The following is a 16,868-nucleotide window of genomic DNA, read 5'->3' on the forward strand; positions in this document are numbered from 1 at the left end:
ACAACAATAGCCATTTTTTATTGCTTTTGTTATCGCACACATTTTTGTTTTGTTATACGAACCTTTTGTGTTATTTATTTTTTCCTTTATTAATATATTTCAGTAAGCAAGGAAGTGTTTTATTATACCCTTATAAGAATCGATGATAATTATAGGCTTTTCTTGTGATGACCCTTATAATGTCTAAAATGAAGGGATTTGGACCTACCAAATATGGCGCAAACTGAGTCAAAGAAGAGTCTACGAATATTTCAATTTCAATTTCAATTTATTTGATTTGTTTTGTACATAGTAAGACAGAGTCTTGTGGTAGTACATCTTCTTATAATTCTAGAATACGAGGATGGTATACATAGAAATGCTACTTAGATTTAAAACTTTTTTAACTATTAAGCTTATAGATTAAAACTTAAAGTAGTAAGTGAGAAGAAGAGAAAGATGGTGGGAATGGGAGAAGGAAAGGGGGATTTAAGGTTAGAAGTATATTAGTTAGAAACTGCAGTTTTAAAACACCTTGCTTGTTTTATAAGTTTTATTGTAGTTGGTATAGAATTCCATAGTTTTATAGCACTAACAAAGAACATGCGTTCTGATTCCAAGTAAGTGTAAGTCGGAACAATTAATTAGATTCAATGTTCGGGTGCACTGGCATTGTTTAATGTTTTTATACAGGTACAATGGTTTTTGTGTGTATATTAATTTATGCAGGAACAAAAGAGAGCGTATTTTGAGATACGAGTCGAGGTTATGATCGAGAATCTGTTTTGAGTAGATAGATATATGGTCATATTTCCTTTTTTTATATTTTAAGAAATTTAAGACAAATGCCGTCGGTCCCTATGGCATTAGATTTGACAGTATGTACACATTGTATCAAATCCATCTCAGTTGCAGACACAAATTCAAACTTACCGTCATCAACATGCTCTCGTAGAGGAACTTTTACAGGTATGTCGAGTGGAGCCCTGTTAGATGCTAGAAAGTGAGTATTTAAGATTTCTGGGTCCAAACTGCACACGGACTTATTCTCTCCTGAGACACCTAAGGTTTTAAGGTTTTTCCATAGGACTTTCGGAGGTAAACTATCGTTGAGCTTCCATTGTAGGTATGCTCTTTTGGCATCTCTAGTGATTGGAGTTACTTTATTTCTTGCTACAGGATATTTTTGCCACGAGTGAGTGTTCCTATCATTTTTCCATTTCTTATATGCTTTACTACGCTCTCATTAAAGACAATATCTCACGCGTAAACCATGGTTTCCTATTTCCGTGGACTTTAACTTTACGCAACGGAACAAACCTATCAAATAGATGTTATATGAAATTGCAAAGCTGTGGGTAATTTGCAGTGACGTCAAAAGGTCCTCCACCCACGAATTTTATTTATTTATTTATTTATTTGTTTATATAAATAGTGCATAGTAAGACTAAGGTCTTTTAATAGTACTTCAACAATATTATAAACAACTGGAATATTTTTAACATACAAGTTTGTTAATCTAAATAATACTCCAGTTCATTTACAAATCAATCCAATATATTTAACTTAACTATCATAATAAGAAGAAAAGAAGCAGTAGCAAAAGAAAAGAAGGATTTAGAAAAGAAAAAACAAAAGTAGTAATTAGAGAATGGAGAGAGAAATTTAATGCAATCAAACACTTTTAAAGAAATTATTATTTTTTTAAATTTTTGATATGTTTTTCTATAATCTCCCTATATGCTCCCCCGATACATTTAGATCAGTCTCGCTCTTTGCCTAGCCCAGCTTTTTAAAGCTCTTACAGAGACTAGATCACACACACAGGGCAAAAGCTTTCAATGCACTATTATCACTATTATCAATGCATTAACATTCTCTGGTAAGACTGTTTGCTGACGTTTGCTTATCAGTTGTTTTACGACTATTGAATTTATGTATGCGTTGTTTTTGTGGATTAAGCGATGTTCAATATTGAGAGGAAAGAAAAATGTTTATTTTCCATAAACTACTTTGGTAATGTAGAGTCTTTGTTCTGTAAATTCATAGTAAACCGCAATAGGGAATATTATGTTCAAAGGCATTATCTTACTATTCATGGCAGTTACGAAGATGTAGTGGGAAGAGAGCGAGAACACCTTATTTATAGATTAAAACATCTTTTTATGAGCAATAAATAATATCTTTTGCTGTATAAACTATTCTCTACGAGATCCAGCTTTGTTGCTGCTTCAGTGTTTGCAAAACAATGCTGACTATTTCATGACTAAATTTTTTTAAGAGTTGCGTCAATTGGTTTTGCAATGTTTTGGCGCTAGACCTAGAAAGTTTTCCGAAAATTTTGGTTCAATTCTGGTCCACCATTACAGGACGTACTGAAAAGATCGGCAATTATATATAAGGGTTTTCAATAAGGGCGGGTAGATGTTGAAATGAAATAAAATGGCATTTCCTGTGTGGCACGTAGCGCCGTCCTGCTGGAATCACATGTCGTCTAGGCCCATATGGTTCAATATGGGCCATAAGAAATTGGAAGGGCCACATGAACACTCATTTTGATAATAAAGTTTTATCATTTGAACGTGCTGTTCAATCGTGTGACTTGCCATGATGATTTGGCATAAACAACTGAATAATAAACAAAAGATTTGACAGATGTCACCAAAATAAAATGGCTGCCACAGTTTGTGTTGATGAACACTCATTTTGATAATAAAGTTTTATCATTTGAACGTGCTGTTCAATCGTGTAACTTGCCATGATGATTTGTCATAAACAACTGAATAATAAACAAAAGATTTGACAGATGTCACCAAAATGAAATGGCTGCCACAGTTTGTGTTAATGAACACTCATTTTGATAATAAAGTTTTATCATTTGAACGTGCTGTTCAATCGTGTAACTTGCCATGATGATTTGGCATAAACAACTGAATAATAAACAAAAGATTTGAAAGATGTCACCAAAACAAAATGGCTGCCACAACTGAATAATAAACAAAAGATTTGAAAGATGTCACCAAAACAAAATGGCTGCCACAGGGCGCCAAAATCGACCCGCGCCAATTGAAAAACCCTCTATATTCAATGATTATATGGAGGGCGGCCGCCGTAGCCGAATGATTGGTGCATAACTACTATTGTGAAATGCGTAGGTTCGAATCCGCGTGCATGAAACACCAAATCATATAAAGGGTTTTTTCTAATAGCGGTCGGCCCTCGGCAGGCAATGGCAAACCTCCAAGTGTATTTTTACCTTGGAAAAGCTCCTAATAAGAAACAAATTGCCGTTCGTAGTCGGCTTAAAACTGTAGGTCCCTCCATTTGTGGAACAACATCAAAACGCACACCACCGCCTTGGAAAAGCTCCTAATAAGAAACAATTTACCGTTCGTAGTCGGCTTAAAACTGTAGGTCCCTCCATTTGTGGAACAACATCAAAACGCACACCACAAATAGCAGGAGGAGTTCGGCGGAACATCTAACAGAAGTGTACGCGCCAATTAGTTATTTCTATACATATTATTGTTTTTATGTTTATATGTGTATATATACATATATATACATTATATGTTTATATGTGTATATATACATATATATATATACAGTGCACTCGCGATAACTCGAACTAATTAAAACAGGCGCTGTTCGATTTATCGAATTTGTTCGACTTATCAATTGAGTCTGCTATGTTAAAAAAACAGTCATCGATATCGATTTTTCGATCGATTGTTGAAAATGGAAGCCAGTAGAAAATTTCTGTAGTATAGTTTCGTTATACGAATTACATTTTGGTCCATTGGCTGGATCAATGGTGTCGCATTCGGTGGCATAAACATAGTTAAAATTAAACCATCCTCGGACTTTAATTCGATTTCGTTGGGATGTGATTGGGCATTATCAATTAGAAGAAGAGCCTTCTCAGGTAGTCCCCCATCTTTCAAATATTTTCTTACCTAAATATTAAAGTCATTTAACTTGGTTAAAAAAATTGTTTTAATGAATCTGGATTTTACCTGCGGCACGAACGAATTATGAAACCAGTCTTTGAAAATCGCCGAAGTCATCCAGGCTGATTTGGAATTTTTGTACTCCACCGGACAGTTAAAATTTTTGAAAACACGAGGATTTCTTGCTTTGTCAATAACGAGAAGTTTAAGCTTATGGTTGCCGGTAGCGTTAGTGCATGCCATAAATTGCCTTATCTTTCTTTTTTATAAGACTTATGGTGGACTTGGCTACCCCATATTCCTTCGCTAGAGAAGTAACACTACGTCCACGTTTAATTTTGTTAAGGACTTCAGCCCTCTCTTTTAATGTTAAACACTTCAACCTTTTACGATCCATTACTCACGTGCACTGATACACCACAAATGACAAATTTAAAGCAATTTGGTCAATGCAAGATGTTGTTCCCAGAAAACTAACGGGATATTAACGCCGAAATATTTATATGGACAATACACTAGTATACATATAATTTATATACATATACTATTACATATGTATCTATGTACAAAATGTACATGTTTGAAAAGAATGTGTGTACAAATAAATTTGTTTTTTTGTTCGAGTTATAGCGCTTTTTTATTGTTCGAGTTACAAAGAAGTCAATAGGGGAAAAAATGTGTTCGAGTTAGCACGTCGTTCGACTTAGCGGCTATTCGAGTTACCGCGAGTGCACTGTATATGTTTATATGTGTATATAGGTATACATACAACAGCACAAGTTCTTTTCCATATGTCTCGATAAAAGTACTGATATTAGCGATATAAATTATTTAAATATTTATGTTAAAACAGCGGATAGCTTTCGATTACACCTATGATTTAAAAATCAAAGAAAGTACTGAAGCGTACAAATAATTGAAATGTGGATTTGAATGTATAAGACCAATATACAAAAGTGTAGAGAATTTTTAGACGAATAATTTATCGACTAAAAAAATATGAAGCCGATGAGAATAAAACTTCTTATTTCAAACAATTTTAATTTGTTTTTTGTATTGTAAACTTAACAAGTACATACTAGTTTAAGGGGTTACATGGGTTTCGGGGGTTCAAAAAGTCGATTTTTTTGGCTTATTAATTTCTACAACATCTCAAGAATAATTTCCTAAATTTTCAAGTTGATCCGAATAATAGTTCCGGAGACACAGCCTTTGGAAGGCTTTTAAAGTCGGTTGTCAAATGTTCTCAAAAACTATTCAACCGATCTTGATGAAAATTTGTTCCAGATACAATTTACTCGTGCTGGGACGAAGGATTTTGTTTTTTTTTTTTAATTACAACTATTTTAAAAAAACAAAATGTCAAGCAAATTTTACCGAAATTTTCATTTTTTTGGAAAAATGTCTGCCAAAATTCCTATTTTTACTTTTTTTTTCTTTCCTTCGTTCAAGCACGAGTTTATGGTCTTAACTAAAACCCTTTTTTTTGTTTTTTCATTTTTGATGATCCTGTCAGGAGTTATGCTGACAACGCGGACGCCCCTTTTTTCGGGGGGTCACCGGAAATGACGTCACAATGGAGGAGTTAAAATTTTTTTTTGAAGTTATTCAGAAATTATTATTTAAATATGTATCTATAAGACAGTAATAATTTTTAAATTTTAATTTATCGACTAAAAAAATATGAAGCCGATGAGAATAAAACTTCTTATTTCAAACAATTTTAATTTGTTTTTTGTATTGTAAACTTAACAAGCACATACTAGCTTAAGGGGTTACATGGGTTTCCGGGGTTCAAAAAGTCGATTTTTTTGGCTTATTAATTTCTATAACATCTCACTTTTATTGTTACTCAAAACTTCAAATGTTCTCAAAAACTACTCAACCGATCTTGATGAAAATTTGTTCGAGATACAATTTACTCGTGCTGGAACGAAGGATTTTGTTTTTTTTTTCAATTACAACTATTTTAAAAAAACAAAATGTCAAGCAAATTTTACCGAAATTTTCATTTTTTTGGAAAAATGTCTGCCAAAATTCCTATTTTTACTTTTTTTTTCTTTTCTTCGTTCAAGCACGAGTTTATGGTCTTAACTAAAATCCTTTTTTTTTTGTTTTTTCATTTTTGATGATCCTGTCAGGAGTTATGCTCACAACGCGGAACAAATGTGTTTTAAGTCTTTGGACTTAAATTAAGGGGTTAGGGGTAGTCAGAGGCCCGAAAAAATGATGATTTTCACGAATTTTTTTTTGCTACTTAATTAATTTATTTAACAAAAATAAAAACATAGCATAAAAACATCATGTTTTAACTTGACTTCACCAAAATTTCAAAAAAAAAATTAATAATTGCAAAAGTTATCGCTGTTTGTGTGAAGCCCGTTTCTCCAGAAGTCCCTTGCGGTGAACATCACAAGTCCTTGCAGATTCATCTAAAACCAATCGGACAAGAAAAATTAGTTTTATTAATAGATAATCTTGTGCCTGATCGAAGCTTTTTTTTTTTCAAAATGAACAAAATGGCGGCCTCAGAAAATTTTTTCCAGATTTTAGAAGAAAAAACCAACAGTTAATTGTTAAAAAAAATAGAAATTTTTGAAAAAAAAAATCCTTCGATCAGGCACAAGTTTTTTATGTTTTTCAAAAGCTGTATAAATTTTATTGAAATCTACGCAGCGGTTTTTAAGTTACAGTGTTCACCAGTTTGAAAAACATAGTTTTGAGAAAAACGCATTTAAAGTTTTGCTATCGGCTCCGGAGCGGCCGAGCGCCCTTTGTTAATTGTTGAATAACTTGAAAAGTATTTGTCGGATTCACTTCAAATTTTTACACAATATTTTTAAAACATTATACTTTAAGAAAATGCAAAAAAAAAAATCAAGTTTTTTAAAATTCTGACTACCCCTAACCCCTTAAAACACCAAAGTTAATTTTTTTCACAGTTTTTATTTTTAAACAAATTCAACCTTCTTGGTTGTTGTGAATACTAATGAGTTTTAAGTCTTTGGACTTAAATTAAAACACCAAAAGTTAATTTGTTTCACAATTTTTATTTTTAATGTCTGCCAAAATTCCTATTTTTACTTTTTTTTTCTTTCCTTCGTTCAAGCACGAGTTTATGGTCTTAACTAAAACCCTTTTTTTTGTTTTTTCATTTTTGATGATCCTGTCAGGAGTTATAATGGAGGAGTTAAAATTTTTTTTTTTGAAGTTATTCAGAAATTATTATTTAAATATGTATCTTTAAGACAGTAATAATTTTTAAATTTTAATTTATCGACTAAAAAAATATGAAGCCGATGAGAATAAAACTTCTTATTTCAAACAATTTTAATTTGTTTTTTGTATTGTAAACTTAACAAGCACATACTAGCTTAAGGGGTTACATGGGTTTCCGGGGTTCAAAAAGTCGATTTTTTTGGCTTATTAATTTCTATAACATCTCAAGAATAATATCCTAAATTTTCAAGTCGATCCGAATAATAGTTTCGGAGACACAGCCTTTGGAAGGTGTGCGCTCCAAACCACTTTTATTGTTACTCAAAACTTTAAATGTTCTCAAAAACTACTCAACCGATCTTGATGAAAATTTGTTCGAGATACAATTTACTCGTGCTTTTTTTTGTTTTTTCATTTTTGATGATCCTGTCAGGAGTTATGCTGACAACGCGGACGCCCCTTTTTTCGAGGGGTCACCGGAAATGACGTCACAATGGAGGAGTTAAAATTTTTTTTTGAAGTTATTCAGAAATTATTATTTAAATATGTATCTTTAAGACAGTAATAATTTTTAAATTTTAATTTATCGACTAAAAAAATATGAAGCCGATGAGAATAAAACTTCTTATTTCAAACAATTTTAATTTGTTTTTTGTATTGTAAACTTAACAAGCACATACTAGCTTAAGGGGTTACATGGGTTTCCGGGGTTCAAAAAGTCGATTTTTTTGGCTTATTAATTTCTATAACATCTCAAGAATAATATCCTAAATTTTCAAGTCGATCCGAATAATAGTTTCGGAGACACAGCCTTTGGAAGGTGTGCGCTCCAAACCACTTTTATTGTTACTCAAAACTTCAAATGTTCTCAAAAACTACTCAACCGATCTTGATGAAAATTTGTTCGAGATACAATTTACTCGTGCTGGAACGAAGGATTTTGTTTTTTTTTTCAATTACAACTATTTTAAAAAAACAAAATGTCAAGCAAATTTTACCGAAATTTTCATTTTTTTGGAAAAATGTCTGCCAAAATTCCTATTTTTACTTTTTTTTTCTTTTCTTCGTTCAAGCACGAGTTTATGGTCTTAACTAAAACCCTTTTTTTTTTTTGTTTTTTCATTTTTGATGATCCTGTCAGGAGTTATGCTCACAACGCGGAACAAATGTGTTTTAAGTCTTTGGACTTAAATTAAAACACCAAAGTTAATTTTTTTCACAGTTTTTATTTTTAAACAAATTCAACCTTCTTGGTTGTTGTGAATACTAATGAGTTTTAAGTCTTTGGACTTAAATTAAAACACCAAAAGTTAATTTGTTTCACAATTTTTATTTTTAAACAAATTCAAAGCTCAAATGGAAAGAACATGTCAAAATTAAAGCAACTGAAATCAACTTAAAAATTAAAAAAATGAAATGGTTAATTGGCAGAAAGTCTACATTGTCAATACAGAATAAATTATTAATATACAACCAAGTAGTTAAGCCGGTATGGACATACGGCATTCAATTATGGGGATGTACCACTAAAACAAACATTGAAGCTATACAACGCCTGCAGAATAAGATTCTCAGAGACATGGTCAACGCACCTTGGTATGTGCGAAATCACGATCTGCACAAGGATCTGTCGGTGAAAAAAGTCGCTGATATAATCCAAATTCTTGCAAGTAACCATGAAACCAGGCTGAAAGAGCACATAAACCCGGAGGCCGCAGAGCTTACCAAAACAGTCTGCACAAGAAGACTTCGAAGAACTAAGCCACGAGATTTAGTCGCCAACGCTGAATAATTGTTTTTAAAATATTTATAATTGTTTTTAAATTTCAATGTTAAGGATAGAATAATGTTACTTGTTAGCTTATGCTAGGCGTAATACCATGAAATGTATACAAATTTTATAACGTTTCAATAAAAAAAAAAAAATTCAACCTTCTTGGTTGCTGTGAATCTACAGACTAGTTTCCTTAATTCTAATAACACTTGTTTTGCGTTCACTTTATGCAGCACTTTATGCTTATTGAGAGCATAGCTGCATTGAGCGAAAAACGTGTCGGTGTAATTTTACATACTAAGCAAATCTTTTGGTGGGAACCTTTACTTGTGAAATCTTAGTATCTTAGCATTTAAATAGTTTGGTGTATGATTCCAATTTCATTTAATATAAGACAATACTCTCACAACTCAAAAAAGAGAAATAAATCTAAATCTACAGACTAATTTCCTTAATTCTAATAACACTTGTTTTGCGCTCACTTTATGCAGCACTTTATGCTTATTGAGAGCATAGCTGCATTGAGCGAAAAACGTGTCGGTGTAATTTTACATACTAAGCAAATCTTTTGGTGGGAACCTTTACTTGTGAAATCTTAGTATCTTAGCATTTAAATAGTTTGGTGTATGATTCCAATTTCATTTAATATAAGACAATACTCTCACAACTCAAAAAAGAGAAATAAATAGATAGAGTGGTGGAGTGATGGTACGTAACTCGGACGCCCCTTTTTTCGAGGGGTCACCGGAAATGACGTCACAATGGAGGAGTTTCAATTTTTTTTTTTTTTTTAATTATTCAGAAATTATTCTTTAAATATGTATCTATAAGACAGAAATAATTTTTTACGTAAAAAAATATTGAAAGTAGGCCTTTTTTACCCGACGAAACCTATGTAACCCCTTAATAACAAATCTTATGCAAAACTTGTAAAATGTGTAAGAAGAACAAGAACAATACTAGTATTTGAAACATCCGTTTGTCACTAATGCTTGAAAGCTTTCAGGCATTCTGGTGGTTTTGAACCTCGTTTGTGGAGGTGTTTTTTTGACATAAATAGTTGCACTAATTTATCTTTTTTAGACATAAATGGCGCATGGGGCAACGCACAGTGGTTTCTGGGCGGAAAAAATTCCAAATGATGAAAATTAACAAAAATATTTTAAAAAATTTTTTCTGAATAGCTAATTTAATGAGGTTTCTGAAAAAAAGAAATTCATTTATTTATATGATATGTGCTGCGCAGGAAAAATCGCCAAAGTTGTACTATTGCTGGCAGCAGGTTTTTCTGAATATTTTTCATAAAAGGTTGATTAATAAGTTCCTTAGCTGGATGAACAATATGTAAAATCTTTTATGATTTTTATATTAGGTATGGATAGTACCTTAGATAGAATATATAATATCGTTCCTCCAGTTATCATGGTCTTAGTAGAACATAAATCAGTTAATCGAAAGAAAATATGTAAAAGAGTATGCGATTAGGAGGTCTATAAAAAAAGCTCCACTCTTCTCCAAGCTGAGTACTATATTTTAGTATTAAGTACATTCTGCGCAATCAGATAGATGTAAAATCAGCTGCCACCAGCTGCCACCTTGGCCGTTTGAGGTCTTTAAATGTTCGTATTAGCTCAAAATCTTGATGAAATCAATTGTGTTATGTACTGTGTAAAAGCACTTGTTGATGAAATATAAATACTGGTCGAAGTAGCATTTGGAATAATAAAAAAGTGTTTTTGAGAATAAAGTCAAGGAGTTGAAATAAATGTCATTAAAAAGTGTAGCCACCGGCGAATCGCAGCGTTATCTTGGAGAGGTCGACAAATATAATTTAGCTGCCTTTATTCGAAATTAGCAAGAAAACATTCTTCTAATTGCATTTTGCTTAATTTCATATTTCATTTAAATAATTTGTTTTACAAGTATATTGTGTACTGGTTAATGAATAAATATTTTCTATCTTATCAAAGTTTCAACCCTGACATTAATTTTTAGCTTTTTAGACAACATTTTGTAATGGGTTCAGTCTCTGATTAATGCAGTTGGATTTACTTTGATGCCATCTTTTTTGTGTAAGTTCATTGACATACTGCACTTACTAGGAAAATACTCGCTCCTTCTTACAAACCAAACATTCCGTAGATTCTATACGAGTATACTTATTTAAATAATTAGAATTTATTGAATTACTTTATTGAAATGGAAAATTTTTCGATTTCCGATAAAATTTTGTATAAAAAGATCATTGATAATAATCGCGATCTTGATAAATTACAGTTATTCTTTAAAAATACTTACCCTAACGTCAGCGATTCTCAAATTCAAAAAGTTTTATTTCAAATAAAACAGCGATTTTTACCACACTTCAATAAAAAATGGAATACTTATAGCAGGACAAAAGCCAAATTTGAAGCTAAGTATAGTAGTTGGCTTGAAGGAGTTTTTCACTTCAATTTAGATGTAGAGTGTGCTTCTGTTTCAAAAAAAATTACAAAAAGAGTCGGTAGACCTCAAAAAAAGTTTGAGAATTGCTGTACGCGTGCTAAACGATATAAAATAAGTCAAGTTCGTTCATTATATTCCGATGAGCAAATTAAAAGTGCTGCTAAATCACGCACAAAGGCTCCAAAAATGCACCATATCGACGCTGACAAAGCACTTGCTATATTTATACAAACGGAAATGTCGAAATACCAATACCAAGTTTTGAGACAAGGTTTAAAAAAAGAGGGCCACGACATTCTTCCTCCTTATAGTAAGATTTTGGATGCGAAGAAAAGGTGTTATCCTGAAAGCATGACAATTACGGATACTTCAGCGTCTATTGATTTACAAGAACTTATAGACCACACAGCAAAGCGGCTGCTTCATTCGATGACTGAGGATGAAATCGCTGAAATTGACGATGAATCATTAATAATGTATTCTAAATGGGGGTGTGATGGTGCGTCTGGACAATGCGAATACAGCCAAAAACTTGGTGATAAAGAGTTATGTGATTCTAATCTATTTATGACATCAATAGTGCCATTAAATTTGTCCTGTCGAATAAACAACAACGTAGTATGGAAAAACGAACGTCCTTCTTCTACGAGATATTGTCGATGTATCCAATTTCAATTCGCAAAGGAAACCCCTGAAAAGATTCGAGCTGAAAAAAATAGAGTAGATGCGGAAATCGCACAAATACAAGATTCAGTTGTTGATATACGAAATCGAGTTTTTAAAGTTCGGCATGAGTTTTTCTTTACAATGTTGGATGGCAAAACGGCTCAAGCTGTAACCGAAACTCCTGCATCTTCTTCTTGCTTCATATGTCTCGCAACCACATCTCAAATGAATTGCTTAGAAAAAATTAAAGCTCGGCCTATAAATCCTGAAGCTATCAAATTTGGTATGTCTCCTTTTCACGCGCGTATCAAATTTATGGAATACATTTTACATATAGCATATAACTTACCAATAATGTGCTGGAAAACGAATGCCGAAACGCGTCCAATAAAAGAAAAGCGAAAAGCACAAATTCAGAATGAATTTGCGGAGAAAACTGGACTTAGATTAGATATGGTAAAGCAAGGTAAGGGAACTACCAATGATGGCAACACATCCAGGACATTTTTTGCCAATCCTGCGTTAGCTTCTGAAATAACAGGTGTTAAAGAAGAAATAATTAATAGATGTGCTGTGATTTTAGAAGCAATAACCTGTACAGAACCGGTGGATAGTTGTAAATTTGATAATTATGCATATGATACTGCAAAAATGTTAGTCGCCAACTATGGATGGTATAACATGCCATCATCAGTACATAAAGTATTATTGCATGGTAAGCAAATAATTGAAAACTGTACATTTTCTGTTGGCGCGCTTTCTGAAGAAGCTCAAGAATGTAGAAACAAGGATTATAAACGCTATCGGAATCTGCATACAAGAAAGTGTGATAGGGTTTCAACAAATGAAGATGTTATGCACATGATGCTGCTATCATCTGACCCTTTTATCAACAAATTAAGACCGACTCCAAAAAAGAAATTTCTTATTTTAAGTGATGAGGCAAAAAACTTGTTACGCGATATTAACAATAACGAATAAAGTAATAATATTCGTTTTTTTCTTAAGGAATAATAATAACTTTTCATAATGATTTTTTATTATCTTTATAAAAAAATCTTTTTAAAATAAAACACAAAAACAAAAAAATATTAGTAGTGCTAATTAACGCCATATTTACTAAAACCATTTGAAATTAAACTTAATTTTTGAAATTATGATTTTCTTTAAACTTTTCTACTGCGACTAGATTTAGTACATAAGTTAAAACATAAAAAACAATAATGCAATTGAGTTTTATTTATTTTTAGCAATTAAACGACCTTTGGGTCACTTCAACCCTGACAAATAAGCAGTTAGAAGGGTTAACAATTTATTTTTACGAGTTTGAAATCCGTTTTTATTCTTATTCATAATAGAAAAAGGACAAGTTTTTGTAAAATATTATTTTCAATTCCGTAGTTTTTCAAAACTATTTAGAATTTCCAAAATTTTTTATAGTTTTAGCTTAGACATTTTATGAATTTTCAGTGTACCAATTTTCAGCTCATTCGGACTATCCGTTTGCAAGATATTGAATTGTTTCCGCTTTTCGTCGATTTAGAACCACTGTGCAACGTCTGAAAAGACTTGCATGGAGTTCTAGCTTTAGTCTTAAACTTTAATGCGTAAACGGGTAAATAAATGTAAAAGTATGCAAATAATTTCTTTTCTGGAATTATTTTTGCACAGTTTCACTTCAGAAAATGGATGCTTCAACCTTTACCGCTACAAGGAAATTAATCAGTTCCGAATAAAGCTCAAAGTAGAGGAGGCCATAATCTTAACCGTAGTATCAACCATAACAATATTTATTTCATCAATTATTGGTGCCATAGCTATAAGCATCTAATATTTACATACTTAAGTGCAGAAACTAAAGAAAAGATAACAACATATCTACCATAATGCAGCAAATCACAATGCAACTGGTTAGAGCTCTGGAAAGAGGGTAGATAGTCAAGGAGGAAAGAAGAAAATTATCAGAGAAAGAGATAGGAAAGATTGCTCCATTGCTCACGTAATGGAAATCTGACATCAAATCTCCTTCCAAATGAAACAATGGATAGCAGGACGTTTTTAGGTGCCAAAAACAGTGGATACTGCTCAGAAAGCAACTTAAAGATTTCTCTATGTCCCGAAGTCCTGAAGGTTTCAGACCCCAGGTTTTACCAAAGGCTCTGCGGCATTGCTGAAAAATCCTTAATGCGCGATTCACCTTCAGTGAAATATGCGTCTCCCATGTTAGCTTCTTATCCAAGATTACTCCTAGATATTTAACTTCTTCGGAAAGACCAAGTGTCACACCTTTCAGTGTTGGAAGACTAAGTCCATATAATTTCCGTTTTCTTTACGTTTTCGTTTTCAAGACTATGGTGATTTTGTTCAGATTGAGGGAAAGACCTTATCTCATGTAGCAGTCATCAATTTTGTCCAGAATCCTCGGCATTTTCATGCAAAGCTTCCTTAGGGATTTATCAGATGTTAGCACACAGACATCGTCCGCATATGCTTGGACATGAAAACCGAGCTCCTGTACACCACCTTGGGGACATCTTTGCTTGGCCCTGACTGTGAATTGTTCGTTACTGTTCTCACCAGCGTTAACAGCCTCTCAGAGAGCACGGAATATATCCACTTTAAAATGGTTTGATTAACTCCATGTCGTTTGGCAGAGGAATTTATTGAGGCAAAAGTGGCTTTATCAAAAGCCCCCTCAATGTCCACGAACACGCCCAATGTGTACTCGTCAGCTTCCAGCCCGGCTTCAATCTTGCTAACAAGATCGTGTAAGGCTGATTTACATGATTTTCCATTCTGGTAAGCGTGTTGATTTCTACTAAGTGGCCGTCTCGACAATACCCCACTCGAATATGTTTCTCCACCACTCGTTCTAGACTTTTACACACGAACGATGTCAAACTGATTGGTCTACAACTTTTTGCTAGGAAATAGTTATCCCTTCCTGGTTTCAGAATAAATACTACTCTTACGTGCAAGAGAGGCTGTGAAGATCCTTTTCAGGGCCTCAATCAGCCAGTCTCCTCCTTTCTTAAGCATTGCTGGGTATATTCCGTCAGGTCTAGGGGACCTTATAGAGTTGTTTTGGACCGTACGTGAAGCTTCGACAGTTCAGGGTTCCCCCAAGGAACTGCTTTCCCCTGTCTGCCCTGTTCACCTGAGTGGGCATAGTTCATCAAAGCAATTGACTAAAGTATCATCTTATTTCTCAGTAGCGTCTTCAATCATTTTTTCAGGTTTGGTAATCGCTCTGTTACAAGCTCACCATTCCTGTACCAGTCCTTATTTCGAGGATTCCTACCGGAAGGTATTGTTATTGTATCAATTCCCAGTCGGAATTCGATAAGATGATGATCAGAAAGAGAGTCCTCTTCCAAAACTCGCCATCAGTTGATTTGATTTCCAACTGACCTGTTGGTAAGTGTTAAATCAATCACCTCTTGTCTCCTTTTGGTCACAAAAGTGAGTTTGTTACCAGTGTTTTGAATGGCCAAATCAAATGACAGGATAAAATCCAGTAACTTGGGACCTCTGGGGTTGCATTTGCTGCTTCGTCATACAATGTTCTGTGAATTTGCATCACATCCCACTATTAGCCCCAGATTATTGGATTCTGCATACTTGACTACTTCTCTTAGCACCCTCAAAGGAGGTGACTGTAAAGAGTCCTACCCTACGACTTTGATTGCTTCGACATTGTTCCCACTCTTCCAGTACTTTATTTTTGCAACAACGATATCTCTGGAGCATAGCTCTTTTAACATCGTGTGTTCGTTCAACCTTGGCATGAAAATACATTGTCGCGGTCTCACACTCTCTTCGCAATGAAGTATTTTGCCACGACATAGCACCTAAGTTACGTCACTCAACCATTCTACTCCAAAAGAAAATACAATTGAAGTGGACTGGTCATCGTAACTCGATACCCAACCAAATAAGTGCCATTGCACTAACGCATTTCGCAAGCGACACAATTAGCTTGTAATGAAATGAGTGCAACGACACTTATGCAAATAATTTAGGAAACTTAGAATAAGCAATATTCATATTTCGTTGATTCACCAAATATTGTATTGTAAGTGAATCAACTATTAGCAATAGGAAATATTATAAATACTAGCTGTAAGCATATAAAAATTTGTAATTGAAAAATACCATTTAATCAATAAAGACGCGTTTCGACGCCGGTTGATTTTTTTTAAGCCACGACTTTCGCATTGGCTTATTTGGCGCAGTCGAAAGGGAATCAATTCCGAAGAATTGATTATAGAACGGAACGAGTCCTGAAGGACCGTTACAACAATTCAACACGGTACACTTAAAATACCGTCGCGGAAATCAAACTTAAGTTGTACACCGCCGTGAATAAATTCCGAAGAATTTATCACTAACCCAGTCGAATCCTTAAGGATTATAAAAAAAAAAAAAAAAAAAAAATTGAAATCTAACTTAAGATATACACCGCCGTGAAATCAATTCCGAAGAATTGATTGAAAGAGCTAGTGAAGAATTAGTGAGTAAAAGAACTATCGGCATCCTTAAGGACCGAAAAAGAAAAAATTAAAATTCCTGACTAAAGTCAAGAATTAGTGATTAAAATAACTATCGGCATCCTTAAGGACCGAAAAAGAAAAAAAAAAAAAAAAATTCCTGACTAAAGTCAAGAATTAGTGATTAAAAGAACTATCGGCATCCTTAAGGACCGAAAAACAAGAAAAATTAAATTCCTGACTAAAGTCAAGAATTAGGACCGAAAAATAATAGTGAACAGTCACAGTGATCAAAAGAAACTAAAAAGACGATTAAATTGGTCCTTCATATTTAAACAAAAGGAA

The 16,868-nt window shown here is 33.3% G+C and overlaps 1 protein-coding gene across 1 annotated transcript in view; it reads right to left on the bottom strand.

The window, feature by feature from the left end:
* Nucleotides 1-16,868, bottom strand: part of LOC129247712 (perlucin-like) — a 50,527-nt gene that overhangs the window by 17,438 nt on the left and 16,221 nt on the right. The gene's annotated exons all lie outside the window — the stretch shown is intronic.

The sequence above is a fragment of the Anastrepha obliqua genome, chromosome 5, assembly GCF_027943255.1.
Source record: "Anastrepha obliqua isolate idAnaObli1 chromosome 5, idAnaObli1_1.0, whole genome shotgun sequence".
In the NCBI taxonomy this organism is placed as follows: domain Eukaryota; kingdom Metazoa; phylum Arthropoda; class Insecta; order Diptera; family Tephritidae; genus Anastrepha; species Anastrepha obliqua.